At 39.9% G+C, this 15,210-nt stretch overlaps 1 protein-coding gene across 14 annotated transcripts in view; it reads right to left on the reverse strand.

Moving 5' to 3' along the window:
* Window positions 1-15,210, reverse strand: part of DGKI (diacylglycerol kinase iota) — a 216,247-nt gene that overhangs the window by 37,399 nt on the left and 163,638 nt on the right. The gene's annotated exons all lie outside the window — the stretch shown is intronic.

Genomic DNA, 15,210 nt, shown 5'->3' on the forward strand with positions numbered 1-15,210 from the left:
CCTGAATACAATGTAAAAAGCCTTCTAATCATACAGTCATGAGATGCTTCCAGGAAATTGGAAGACTTATGGTACTGACGGCATGAGATGTGCCCACCTAAAGCAGCACTGTGCTTCAGAGCTCAGGGTCTGATCCAAAGCACACTGGAATCATTCCGCTCTTACAGGTTTGGGATGAATTGCTGGCAAAACTCTAATCCCCAGTATAGCCAAGACAGCCTTCAGCATCATGCAAACCTTCCCCAAACAGCCAAACACTTGCAGCTGTTTCCCAGTGCGCTCTCCAATGTGCAAGCACAAGATTTATTCAGCACTGGAGGGATGGAAGAGGGAATATTCATTTCCAAGGAAGGCAGGGCAGGGACTGTCACAATTTAGAGCCTAGTCAACCAAGGCTTAAGAACCTAGAGAAACACAGCCAGCCTCCAGCAGACAAATTCTAACAAAATTTCAGGAACTGGGTACATTATTCATGAAGACAAAAGCCTCTGGAGAAACAAACCCAGAGCTGATGTAAAGCAGCTATTTTAATCAATAAACCTGTAGCAGAAAGCATCTGCACCAGGTCTATTTAAAACCAGCCATTTAGAATTTAAAGGCCAAATAACAATCCATGTGCAGCCTTTCTGCTGGGTTTTATGACCGTTCCTCTTTTTCCCTGCTTAAGCAATGTATTTCTGCAAACTTTCTCATTCACTCTGACAATACCTGCCTGTGAGCAACGAAGGGAAAGAGCTTTTAGATTAAATCCACTCCTCCTCATTTTTTGCATACATCTCTTTGGAACTGACAGTGGCATCCCCGTGGCATTTATTCACATATTCTCCAGTTGTAAAGAAAGAAAAGTTTTAGCAAATTAAGTATTTTTCAAATAAAGGCAAAGAAATGCCCTCATTCAGCACTCTGCATCAATCCCTCTGGGACTGGCAAGTTTCCGGCAGCCCTTGCTGCAGATGGTTCCTTGTATTTTACTGGCAGAAGAGCAGAACTGCTTGCTTTCCTGCTCCCTCAGCATCTCCTACTTGGAGAAGCCCAATGAGAGTTAAATATAGTGTTCAGCCTGGACAACACTATTTTCTTCAACGGCACTTGATGGAAAATACAAGTCTAGGAATTACTGAGAGCTTCCCCACCTTTCAACCTACACATGCCCAATTCCAACCCTGACAAGCTGGAAGAATGGGTTAGCAAGTCCAACAAAGGCAGATTCAAAGTCCTGCACCTAGGAAGGAACAAACCCATGCAAAAAAGGCAGGCTAGGGGCTACCAGCTGGAAAATAGCTTTTCAGAAAAGGGCGTATGATGTTAGCTGACCACAAATTGAATGTCAATCAACAGCGTGATCTCATGACAGTGGAGGCCAACCGTATACTGGGCTGTACTCGCAAGAGCATAGACATAAGGTAGATGGAAAGCACTTTTCCCCTCTAGTCAGTACTTGTGAGACTGCAGCAGGTGTATTGTGCTGAGTCTGGAGTTTCCCAGAAGCAAGACAGACATTGACAAACTGGAGTGATTATCACAAAGATGGTGAGGGCAAGGAGAGGCTGAGGGAGCTAGAGTCATTCAGTAAACGAAGAGAAGGCTCGGGGGAAATCTTATTGATGCCTTCAGCTATCTAATGGGAAGGTATAAAGAAACCAGAGCATTCTTGAAGTAAGAAGGAGGAGGAAAAACAAGATGAAAAGCAACAGTCACAAGTTGAAACATGGAAAATTGGATAGTAGGGGGGGAAAAAAAAAAAGTTATAATGCAGATGACCAAAGAGGAAAACGGGTTGTGCAAAGAGATTGTTGAATCTCCAGCCTTGCAGACATTCAGAACTCAGCCAGACCAGCCTCTGAACATCTTCATCTACAATACGACTTATTTCAAGCAGGGGTGTGCATTAGACCTTCAGAGGTCTTTTCTGACCTATTTTTTTCAACTATCTTATAAATCTCTCTACAAGGCTTTCTTCTACTATTACTCCAGCTTTTCTGTCATTCTTTTCTCTCAGATATTTCTCATATGCAATGATGATAAATAGGCAATGGCAACACTGTCTCTTGCATGCAGGAAAATTCTGACCAGCTATGCTCCCTAAATCTAAAAAATTCCATCCAAGTTGTTTATTATTTTGCAGAAATTTGTTCAGACATACCCCGTTAACCTGTACCAACAGTCTGGAGAGTCTATTTTTTTTCTAATTCTGTTAAAGACAAAGATCAGCATAGCATTTTTTCTGGTGTTTCTGTAGCTTCTTCCTGCAGCCTCAGTCTATACCTGCACATAAACTGCTGCCTCAGGGTGTTCATGAGCAGCCCAACATGCAGGATTGTAATCTGGTGCTTCTTACAAAAATGAAGACAGCTCTGATGTATTCCTTATTGTGTCTCAGGCATGTCTGTCCCTTAAACATTCCAGATCTTGTCTCACCACTATCTAAATTTTTACCTCTTAGCATATACTGTATTTCTCTGTCCACTGTAAAATACTTTGAATGAAGGTGTGGAACACCACAATGCTGCTATACCTGAAATTGTACTGACACCCAGAGGAGCGTCCTGGGAATTGCTGCTTAACTAAGGAATAAAAAAAATCCCAGAACAAAATGTTAAGAGAGGAGGGCAGGGCAGGGCAGGGCAGGGCAGAATGTTCTAACATTCGTATTAGAATACAATGATTCCTTAGATTCCTTTACCTTGGAATCACCGTCAAAACATAATTTAAGAAAGCTTTTCAAAAAAAAAAAAAAAAAGCATGACCAGCATGATCACTGTAGGGTGATCTAGGTGATTTTTTTGTTTGTTTGTTTTGTTTTAGTACTTGGCTCCTGTTTCTCGTACCACCACATGACACCAAAGTATCTCAGGGGAATATAAGACACTCAGTTTTAAGAAGGCTGATCCAAGCCTCTTTGAATAGGTATTCTTCCATTTCCAGACTTGAATTAAATCTTTAAAATTTTCACTGGTCTACTCTGACAATTGTTAAACAAATTCTGGGTGGGGGGAGAGATTGGAGGAGGAGAGGCAAAAGAAAGGCAGTGGCTGACGTGGCACTAACCCTAAAAAAATAAAGTGAGATCTAGACAGATCATGCAATATTCAGTTGAAATGACAGACTGTTAAGGAACTGGCTGCTGGATATAAGCACCACCTTAACTTCCTATGTGAAATTTAATTAAAAAGAAAAAAAAAAAAAAAAAAAGATGTTAAGAACAAGCAGGTAGCAAAACATCTGACTTATTTTCTCAATAACCAATCTGTGTACTTTTACATTTCTCAGGAAAAGATTAACTCAAATGTCATTTTTTTTCTGCAATCTTAACTTTTTGTTTAACACAAAGAAACAATTGATTTTTAGTAACTGCAAAGCCATGTCAGCCACACTGCTTGCACATTAGGTATACCCCGATTAAGTCACATCCCCAGTTTTGCCCTGAGGCTGGATAAAGGGAAAGCACAACAGCAGCTTGGTATCCTGAGACACCATCCAAATAAATTCAGGCTAGCTTTGGTTTCTAAACAGCTTAGAAACTGCCCTAAGTGGTATGTTTGCTACCACAAAGCTAACTAGTGACTCCTGCTAAATTGCCTTTAGTGGTTTTGGGAGAAGGGAGACTGAAACATAGGAATCCTTTAGAAAAAGGTGCTTGCAATAGTGTTCATAAATAAGTGGCCTGATTTTCACAAGTGCTAAGCATCAAGCAAACCTCACTTGTTTACCATTGATTTAAACAAACAAACAAACAAAAAACTTCAGTTAATGAAAATAACACACAAGTCTTTCTATAATCCTAGGCAGAGCAAAATTACAGAGCTCTTTACACTCCTGCTATGGGATAAATAATGAAGAACAAAACTTTGTAATGGGAGTTTCATATATGGTTTTGTGGTACTCTTTTAGAGGCCTGGCAGAGAAACAAGAATCTAGGAGTCAGGGTTATACTGGCTCTAAGCCACCTCTGGCTCTCTGATTTCAGCTCTTGGCATAATTTAGCCAGGTCCATCTGTGTCTGCTTGCCCATGGGCATCAACGCTGCCAGGATCTGCAGCTAGGCTATGTGCTACGGCCCCACTCTTCATGTATTTCACTCTCAAACACACACCTCTGTGCCAAAACTGCTAAATGCTCACTCAGTCTCAGCTCCCAAGACAAAGCTGTGGGTTTTAGTCCTCCTTTCCCAGCACAGAGGGGTAGCAGGCAAGCAGGGACAACTTTTCTCCCTCTCACTTTGAATATTTTCCAGATGTCAGGATTTTCTCCTCTTGCTCAAGATAACCTTCATCAGGCTTTTCAAGAACAGACAGTGTCTTCTACATTGTGACATATAAGCCTGCAGTCAGGGACCTAGAACATGCAACCAAGACATGGAAGAACAAGGGCAGCAACGCCAAGACACCCAACCTGGGAAAAGAGCTTCCTCATCCTCAGCAATTCCCAGACAAACTAGAGAGTCTCTCCACAGCCTGAGCACGTTAAACGCAGGCCATATTCACAAGTAGTTTTTCAACAAAGCAACATTTTCCATAGAAATAAACCTCCGACACACACACAACTACACCAAGCAAAAACAGATCACCAAGGTATTTTTCAAGCAGCCCTAGTGAAAAAACTCACTTTTAGTTCAAGATTCCAGTGAATATTCATGTCAAAATATTGCTCTCAGCCTCATCAAAATACTCTGAACTTTGTGGGTCCAAAACACTAAATTGCAAACCTCAAACAACGACCTATTTTCACATGACTGTGCTTAGCCTCTAACTTTTTCTGCATAGTATTTTTACACTTGCTTTTTCAGTTTCCAGGCACAGCTGAAAATAAAACATGTAGATATCTAAAGAGTTAGAGAAAGTTGGCAAAGGTTTAGCTTTTAGGAGTGTAACACAGTCAATTCGGACAAAGTAGTGCTTCTGTGTGATGATTTAGAGCAGCTTTTTGTTTGTTTGTTTTTGTTGTTGTTGGTTTTGTTTTATTTTGTTTGTTTTACAATATTACCTCTCTATTCTTGTTGCAGGCCTGTTAAGCCAGAACTTAAGAATATGAATAGGAAATCAATAAATACAGTCTGAATTCAAATTATGAGATGTCCTAGTGTGAAAGATTGGACACACTATGTATTTAAATGCATGTGTTACATATGTACAGGACTATGCATCATACCCGTGCCCTGAAGCTCTAAAAGCTTATTAGCCTTGGCTTTGATAAAGCTTAGTACTGAATGAGAACACATTAAGAACTGGTCTTCTCTCCAAACAGATGGCTGATCCTTATGGCAGGGACAGAGAACAGGGACACAAGCTTGCTGTTCCTGCGAAATGCTCAGAAAACTAAGACCTAGATGTTGGTGGGTTTTATTGATATATTTTTTTTTTTACTTCAACTCTTACAAATAAAGAACAAGAATACACAAATACATACATACATGTTATCTAAGACAACAAGGTTCACTTCTTTTCCAGTATCTATTGGACTGGAACCTTATAACGCTGGAGGATATTTATCCTACATTTATCAGATTGCTTAAAGCAAGCCCAGAAGAATACAGGCTCCCTTTCTGTCAATCATCCTGTATCACACTACTAAACCCAACTAGCCCTTCTTCCAGTGTCTGTAACGTCACTGGGGGCCCTGGGTCTGCTATTTCCACTCCAGAAAGCCATTTATATCCCACAGTGGCATCATCAACGCCACTCTCTCCTCTACCCATCTCTTGCCAGTTACAGTTACCACATGCCCGACATTTGCAGGAAAGCAGTAGGCCCTAAAGATCAAATTATCCGATGTCATTTTCTTTTACCCAGCAAAACATAAAACAATTGTACAAGAAGTGACTGCCTTGACACGATCCCCTGTCTTCCATGCTATACAGCTGCTTTACTTCTCAGCATGGATTTTGCTTCTCACTCCAGGGGCTAAACTAAGTAAGCCAGAAGAATGGAAGCAAATGAAAAAAAAAAAGAAAAAAAGAAAAAAAAAAGTTGAAGTGAGAAAAGAGAAAAAAAGAAAAAAGAAAAAAGAAAGAACTTTTCTACTTTGGCCTTGGCAGTCAGCCAGGGAGCAAAAACAGATTTATAGCTGTTATGGTAAACAATTTAAAACTGAGGCACCCAGCTATCTGTAGTCTGTCAACATCAATTTCATCCTTTAAACACACTCCAAAACTTCCATTCCACTTTGAAAACTCATTTCCCTTGCCTTATCTACTGGAAATATTTGGTAAGTGTTTTCAAGCTAGATGGCAGTTGACTTTCTCAACATCCAGTAGGTAGGTGCCTTTCTCAAGCACCTGCATATTCTGTTGCTTCAAGTCATATAAGGAGAACTGGACTGCTTACTTTTCTCTATTGGAAAGTGGCTTGCCAATCTAGAAGCAAGATCTCTCTAAGATGCCAATCTGTAGTCTCACAGTGCATAAGAACATTTTGCATGTTACTGTCTGCCAAAATAAAATGTCAGCAGGGTGAATATCCTCAGCATCTCAGTTGAGATGCTACAAAATCATTAAGAGCCCTCGTTCTGAGGGCTCAGGGGTAGGTGGGTGGGAAAAGAGGAAGCTCAAATCCCACCCCATCCCCTCTGGGGATCTATATCCTGAATAATAGAATTATTTGATAATAAGTACTGTCAAGAGAAAAAAACATCCTACAGGATACAGTACAGGATGTACTCTATTTCTGCCACATACTGAAGGGGCAGAAACACAAACCCACCACCTCAGATGTGCCTGCTGTTGTTAAAACCCCTTAGAAATTCAGCATCTCAACAGCATAGGCTGGAGATTTAATTCTGGAAGAAAAAATAAGGACTATTTGCATTGCACTCACATGCACAAATAAGGTCATACACATGCAAATCAAAATCAAATTCTAGTTTCTTCCCTTTCTAATTACACTCAACAAGAGCAGAAGCAAAAGACAATGTCTTAAAGCTCAATATTCCTGGGAAAGGGGTTGTCAGGATGATGTGTCGAGGTTGTGTAAGTACCAAATACTAATGACTGTTGAAGACATTTTAGTAAGTAAAAAACATGTTTTTCTACACAGCACAAGTTCTCTGTAGATAAAGCTAAACTTTGGCAGTAGTGACATCAAAATCTTATTAATTAATGGAAGTGGTGATTAAAGAAGGTCTTTCATGGATTCAATCACTTACCAGAGACAGTACAAGTTGCTAAAAGTTCATATTAAAAGTTTTCAGAATCATCTCATTTTCACTGTTCGCAGAGTTCCCTCAGATCTGGTGGGTGCAATAACTGTAGAGGTGTGGTTCATCCCCTGATACAGCAGGGAAGGTATGTGGTAACAAGTTCCCTAGTCCTGTATCTGCATCTTCAGGTGTCAGAGCAAAATGCCATGATTTTCTCACACCCAGAGCTGTCACCGAATTGGTAGCATCATGGCCAAGGTCATGCAAAACCTTTTGAATCTTGAGTTGAAAATGACTGTTCTCAGGTTTAGCCTCACATGCGCAGTCTGTGTGTGATACACTTAGGATACACCAAAAACATTTTGTGGGCCAGTCTTTGGAAAGAAGTATTTGGGTAATAATATTCCTCTCCATCCCCCATGATTTTAAGCATTGCTTTTCTCTCTAAACTGTGTTAGTTTCTTCTGCAGTTTGGTCAAGGTGTAGTTGACTGTATTCAGACATGTCTAGGAATCTGTCATCCTGGCTATGATAGGGATGAGTATCACTACAAGATACATTTCCCAGGGAAAGTGGACATGAATTAATTAACAAGGTTGGAGAGATTCGAGACTAACTTGTGAATTAACATTTGTCTAGGTGTAAGTCTTATTTCCAGTTTCATGACATGCCATTTAAGAAATTCATCTATACCCTGTATCCACAGCTGGATATGATCAAGCTTGTTGTACAAGCAGCACTTGAAGGAAAAGGAAAAATTTTTCTAGAAAAAATGTAAGAGCTGGACAATTAAGTTAGCTTCCAGATAGTAACAGATACCAGCAGCATCAGGTGTCGTTAAAGAAACTTTTGAAATCCCACAGGCTACTAAGCAGCACAAGGCACTAAGCAAGACTTTTATTTGCTGTCAATCTGGAAGGAGTACGAATTTCACTGGGAAGTATTTCTATCCACACTTCTACAGTCTCCAGATTGTTCTTATATACAATGACTGTACCACAAAATAAAAATAACTATCCTGTTTTTGAGAATCTCTTTACTGAACTGTCTATATTAAGAAAATAAGAGAATCAAGCTTTTCAGGCAGGGCTTGATCTTGAAGATATAGATGTCACAGAGAAAACACACTTCTTTTTGTAAGCCAAATTCAACCATTTTAAGAGTGTTGCTATTTGTCAGGATGAAAAAAAAAATAATATCTGGATGGCAAGAAATGAAGCTTGAAAACAAATTACTCAAGTAATGCCACAATTCTCTTGGATTTTCATTGTTACATAGTAAGTTTTTTTAAGGAATGTGAAAGGGCATGAATATTTCTTCTCAGAACTGCAGGCACCTATCATCAAGGTAGAATTCCAAAGGAAAGCAGTAATTGCTCCTTTTTTTTCCAACTGAAAATCTCCAGAAACAACGAAGAAGGCCAAAATATTGAAGTATATGGAGAGAATAAATATTCACATCAGGAGCATAAAGTACTTGAAATTCACTATTCACCATGTCTGAGTGCAATAGCATAGAACAATTAAGAGGTGCCTTCTTTGTCAAGAAAGTCTCCAGAAATTAGGACAATGGAAAATTTATAGGAGCAACTGTAAGATTTTAGCTACTGTGACTGCATTACACTGACAGTAGTGAGAGTTTTCTAAATACAGGACCAGACTCCACATTCAGATACATCAATTTTTACTGCTCAGTCTTACTGAGGAAACTTGCTTTCACTCAAACAATGTATTATCTTTTTGCTAAATTCTTATAATTACATTATTTATTTTTTTTTTGAATTCTTCAAAGTACTTTCCTATTTAACCAACATGTACCTTTCCCTTAACCATTCTCAGTTTTCTATACAGCATTTTTCCTTTTCTTTTAGTCCTCATCTTTCTTTCGCTAACATCCTTCATTTTTAATATCACTATCCTAGCAAGAGATGGAGAGCTGATTTAAGCGCACCTTTTTCATGTTCCATCTTAAGGTAATAAGAATGATGCCTTACAAGCTATTTGTAAAAATATCTAGACAACAGAAGAAAAAGAAAATGGAGCTGAGTACAGACACTGCATTTCATTATGTTCTAATTCTATTATAAGGACTACAAGAGTGTACAGTGAAAGTGAGATATGATCTATACCATCACTCAAATAAGGCTTCACTAAAAGTAATCACTACTCATGTAGCCTCATCTGGGACTTTAAACAACAGAACAGTCATTTGTTTAGTTGTACACAAATAGGTGGTTAAAACACACACATTTTACTCTTATGGCTTTAGCCTGTAAACTAAACCTGAACCAGAACACTAATTCATATTTTACTATCAAAACTCACCAGGACAGACTTATTTGACTATTTAAGAGCTGATGCAGAGTTTTCCAGTGCAAGAGTTTTGGGGAAACATGAATTTTTCTGTCCTTCGCCAACCTTTAAACCTTTAAATGTTCACTATTACTAGGCAGCTCCTGCACAATACATTCAAATGCAAGTGACCTCTTCATATTTTCCTAACTTTCACTAGATGAGCATTCCTTTTCCTTTCTGCATGCAACCTTGTATCCCAAATGCTCTTTTCACCTTGTACCACACCAAAATTTCTCTTAAAAACAAAACAACAACAACAAAACTTGTAATGTCTGTACAGTCACACTGATTTCCTGGGCAATGATCTGTTTCTTGTGGTTGAGTTAAAACACTTGGCATTTAGCCTTTTTCTTCTTTCCTCTCAGGAACTAGGTTATTATTGCCTCATAAAGCAGTGCCTGGGTGGTATTACTAGCTAATTAATGTCTATTTAGTGTAAAGAGCTTCCAGCCCCTTTAGCTGCTTTTTCTTCCTTTCTCTGACAGGGCCAGATGGCACTCTGGCCAACCTTCATCCACCCTTCACGAGCCATACACTCAATTCAGACAATGAATCTAGCAGCTCTGGATCTCATTCCCTTTACATGTGTTAGGTGGGCAGATGCTGCAAGAGTGGTTGTTACTGCTCCAAACAATGGGTAAATAAGTGACTTCACTTAAAAGACATAGGTTAAACATCTATGAAGCAATAGTCACCTTTTCATTTTTGTACGCTGTTATTTGTTTTTATTTTCTATCTTTCATCATATAACAGGGTGACAAACACATACCTACAAAAAAATACATGGTCAACAATGAATACTTGCAACAGGCTGTAAGGCATTGATCATGCCCACCTCACCATACCATTTGATCACAGAATAATTTAGGATGGTGAATCCACTCATGTTCAAAGAAAGAGTCCAATTACATTCTTCTGTGAAGCCAGCCCAGAATGCTTGTCTTTTTTCAAGATCAAGCACCAGTAATCCAAGTAACTGTCTTCCCATTGGTGTCGTATGCACCTTTCACACTGATCTGATGTTCCTATTAAGATATGATCCTCCCCAGCTCCAGATTACTGCATCAAGATGCTAATTTTCATGTCCTTTACACTCCACAAATTGGTCACACATCAAAGAGCCTTCAGAAAGGGTAAGGGAAGGAGGAACAAAACATAAAATATCATTAACCAAATGCCATCTGAAAATTAATTAGCATGAGGTTCACCTGATTAAAAGTGTAAATAATTTTCTCTTAGAAAACCACTGCCTCAGAAACATTACAGACGAATTGTTTTTTACCCCAAAAGTTTGTGATCAGGAAAAATTCCAAATCTCACCATGATTTTTAGATAACATTCTCATCTTTACTTTCATTGAATTAAGTCATTTAAGGCATCTCTCTATTAGTAGATTTTGTCTTTTTATCTTCATTCCTCACTTCTCAGAAAGCATTATTACATCTTAGAGAGATTAAATATATATATAATGGTGCCAGAGACACTCCAAGCAGCCTGCAGTCATACTATGATCAGCTGTGGTCTAATCTGCTTTTAACATCTGAGGAGTGTCACTACCGATTCATGTTTCAAAGACAAATGACTACTGAGAAAACAGCCCCAGCTGGTCAACTGACTGACGCGTTCTCTCACTGCAAGTCCCATGTCACTTGCCCTAGTGACAGGATATAGGGTCTCACACTTTGAGCTGGAGGTGATGTGCAATATTTCAGGCCAAACATAAAACACTGGACAAAGATGACCTTCACAGGGTCCATAAGAACTCCACAGGTGGGAGGAGGTGTCTCCTTCATGCTCTGCCATATTCCTTTTTAGGGAACTGTACTCCAACTCATTAAGATCCTCTCTGAAAATTGTATTTGAAAAAAATAAAATAAAATAAAATAAAATAAAATAAAAAAATCTGAAAGGACAAACCTCTGAGCTGCTTTCAGCTGCCAAAAATATAAAAGTACTTTCTAAGCTTTTGCTTTAAAATACCAGGTTATAAATGCTTGACTTTCCAACCTAAGTTTGGTTGGAAAGTCAAATGCTTGGTTGGAAAGTCAAATACTCAGAAGCTTGGACATACCAGAGCTCGTGTTATCTGAACATCATGCTCCAGCCCTGTTGCACTCATACATTACAACAACCTTTAATTACATTGCCACATGCTACTTTCTTCTATTGGACTCTTGCTTTGATGTTTAAAAAGACCTGCTTAATATCCTTTTGTATTCTGTATAAGCAGCGCACAGCCTCAAGGTTCATTTATCCCACACTACCAAAACTGTGCACAGAATGTAAAATGATTAATTTTCTCCTAAGCATCTCTGACAGAGTCTCCCCATAATATCCAAGTTTCTTGTGACTGCGAAATTTACCCTCGCTGTGTTCCTCTAAGGTGAGGTTGCAACATTATCTGTATTCCGCAGGTGGGAAAATGAGAGTCGGAAGAAAGAAGGCACAAACTTCCCATTAATTTTAGTAACACAACCTAAGGCACACAGGAAGCATATTACTCAGTTTCCAGTCCTTCACTCTATTTCAAAGTCAACTTGCAATGGCCTCCCAGCCTACTTCACAGCAGACATGCATAAAATGAGGAGCCTGTTGTTACTGGCCATTTGTGAAGTTTGTTTTTAATCTGCATCAGTCAGAAATTCTGTGGAGGAAACTGAGGAGAGAAACCAGTCCTCCAGAGTAGCTTTCAGCTGCCTTAAGTGTAATATCTTGCTTTCCCCACTGCAATCCTCTGCTTCATTTACAATACATCTTTCAGCTTTGCAGCAAATGAGGCAATGTCTAAACATACTTCAGAGCGTGCCCACCTGAATAATGAATCATCTGCATCAGCTCAGAACTCTAGATTCTGGAGAGAAATGGCCACCATGTCCCTAGCCTGTCTCCTTCTCTTATCTATCCTCACCCCATGTTCTCCTCCTTTTTTCTCTTCTTCTTTTTTTTTTTTCTTTTTATTTTTATTTCCCATTGTGATTTCTTGTTCTTTGCTTTCTCTGCTTCTCTCCAACAGCCCCCTAAGCTTGCACAGCAGCCTGTCCCTTCTCATCTGTTGCAGCCCAAAGTCCCTGCAGGCTGACATTTTCTCTTTCACTTCCTTTTCCTCCTGTTCCCTCTTCCTCTTCCCCAGATACCTGACTGTCCTCTGGGCTCCTCCATGGCTACTTCCCATCTCCTAACCCTGCTCCCCAAGTTGCTGCATACACTCATTTGTTGTTTTTTTTTTTTTTTTCTACTCCTTCTTTTGTTTGTTTTTTTTCGTCCTCTTTTCCCTGCTCCTCCATACATCTTTCCCAGCCTATCCCCATTTGACCAAGATTGCTCCTCCTGTTTTTTTTCCTTCCTGCTGGAGATCAGCAGCACAGTGCCCCTCCTCAGCTTCTGTGAGCCTCCTGCAGCCAGGAGTAAGCACAGAGAGACCCCACTCAAAACCTCCCTGAGCATGTACAGACACAAATTTTTGAAAACACAGCTCCTGAATCTGAGGTCTCCAACAGGTATCAACAGCCTCAGGGCAAACTCAAGGAGCACAAGACAGCAAAAGGCATTTCCTCAGTATAATGGGGATACTTTTAAATGTAAAGCCTCAAAACTTTCAGTGCACTAACAGCACTAAAACTTCTCAGGAAACAATTTCTGGATTTGTTTTATTTACAAAAAGCAATTTAAAGCAATACATTTTCTCCAAATCTTGTATTCAGAAACTACTGAATTTTGTTAAACTTTAAACTAGAAGGAAAAGAGAAAGATTCAAAGCCTGAGTCTTACCATTAAAAAGAATAAAAATAAATAATAATAAAAAAAAAGCCAAAACAGTTACAGTTTAAAAAAGCTTTAAAGGAAACGGTGCCTTACAGTAAACAGTAACAGGTACGCTTTACTCTGGGCAATACTACTGTGCTGATAATTAATAATCCTACCAGATAAACATAATTGTTCCAGCTAAACAAACATTTCCAGTCACACTGGCGTAAATAAAATCATTCCTTTCATCAGTTAGAAGCAAGTCCACGTGTTGTCACCATCTCTCCACACTGCCTAGAAGTGTCTAAGCATCATTTTTCCCCCAGCTTGATAAGACCCAAATTTCAGGCTGTCCATTCCTGTCTGATGAAAAGTGCACCTGAGTTCGCTATCCCTAGCACAAAAACAAGAACTGATCCAGAATTTCCCCGGAGTAATGGGGGAAAGCCTGGTGAGCATTTTCTGTCAGTGAAACTGCAGTTTACCATTCCTTCCCACAAAAAATCCTATTTTCAGCAGCATCCATTTTGCTGCGAAGTTTCTGGTTTGTAGCCGTGCAGCTACAAATTCCCACCCACACTGTATCTGCCCTGAAGCAGTACTCAGCAGGCACCATGCAGCCTCAGTTTGAGCACATCTGAGACAGAACACCTGGTTTCAAAAATCTAAAGTTGAAGGACCAAAAAGCTGAGAACCACTTCTAAAATGGGCTAGAAGAATTAGAAACGAAGCAAACAGGATCACAGAGTCCATAGCCTATTTTTTGAACTTTAAAGCTTTTCCTCTCCTAGGACAATGCTTTTATTCCAACTGGAGTTTTTATAATTTATTATTCCTTAAGAAATATTTTTAAAACATACTAGTGTAGAAACTGATGCTCATTTTACTGAATCTTTGGTGAAGACACAATTTTGTATACCTTATTAAAAGGACAAAGCTGCACATTTTGTTTAAACATTTAATGACCTAAGATATCATTACTTTAAAAGCTATTTTACAAACATCTTGCTCAAGAGCTTTCATCATGGTCATGGCAGCCAAAAGGGCCAACCATACACTGGGGTGCTTCAGGCATGGCATTGCTAGCCAGCTGAGGGAAGTGACTGGCCTGCTGTGCTCTGCCCTGGTGCAGCCTCATCTCAACTGCTGTGTGCAGTTTTGGGTGCCTCAATGTAAGAAGGAGATAAAACTATTAGCATCCAAAAGAGGGTTACAGAGATGGTGAAGGGTCTATGAGGCGTGGCTGAGGCCCCTTGGTTTGTTCAGCCCTGAGCAGAGCAGGCTGAGGGAAGGCCTCATGGCAACCTGCAGCTCCCTCACGAGGGGAGTGGAGGGGCAGGCGCTGAGCTCTGCTCTCTGGGGACAGCGACAGGACCTGAGGGAACGGGATGGAGCTGGGACAGGGGAGGGTCAGGCTGGGGGTTAGGGAAAGGGTCTGCACCCAGAGGGTGGTTGGGCACTGGGACAGGCTCCTCAGGGCAATGGTCATCGCACTGAGCCTGACAAAGTTCAAGGAGTGTTTGGAGAGACTCTCAGGCTTGATTTTTGGGTGGTCCTGTGTGGAGCCAGGAGTTGGACTCAATGATCCTTGTGGGCCCCTTCTAACTATGTATATTCTATGTTTATCAGCAGCAAAACCACTGTTTAATCATAGAATCACAATGTCTGAGTTGGAAGGGACCCATAAGGATCATCGAGGCCAACTCCAGTCATCCTATACCTGCAATGATATCACTGGCTAAAGACAATATGAAAAATATTGCCTACAGCTTTGAAAGTAAGCAGTAATTGTAGAAGTTTCTGCTTTTGCACGTTGCATCAGAATTACCTTAAGGGTGAGTGCTTTGGTCTTTTTCATTACCAATTGTTGTGAAGGTTCCTACTGGAACATCAGACATCCTAAAATAATGTATTTACTTTTGGAAATATGGATATACATTTTTAAGAGAGTGGAGTGACATGGAGGGGGGGAAATAAA

The sequence above is a fragment of the Anas acuta genome, chromosome 1, assembly GCF_963932015.1.
Source record: "Anas acuta chromosome 1, bAnaAcu1.1, whole genome shotgun sequence".
In the NCBI taxonomy this organism is placed as follows: Eukaryota; Metazoa; Chordata; class Aves; order Anseriformes; family Anatidae; genus Anas; species Anas acuta.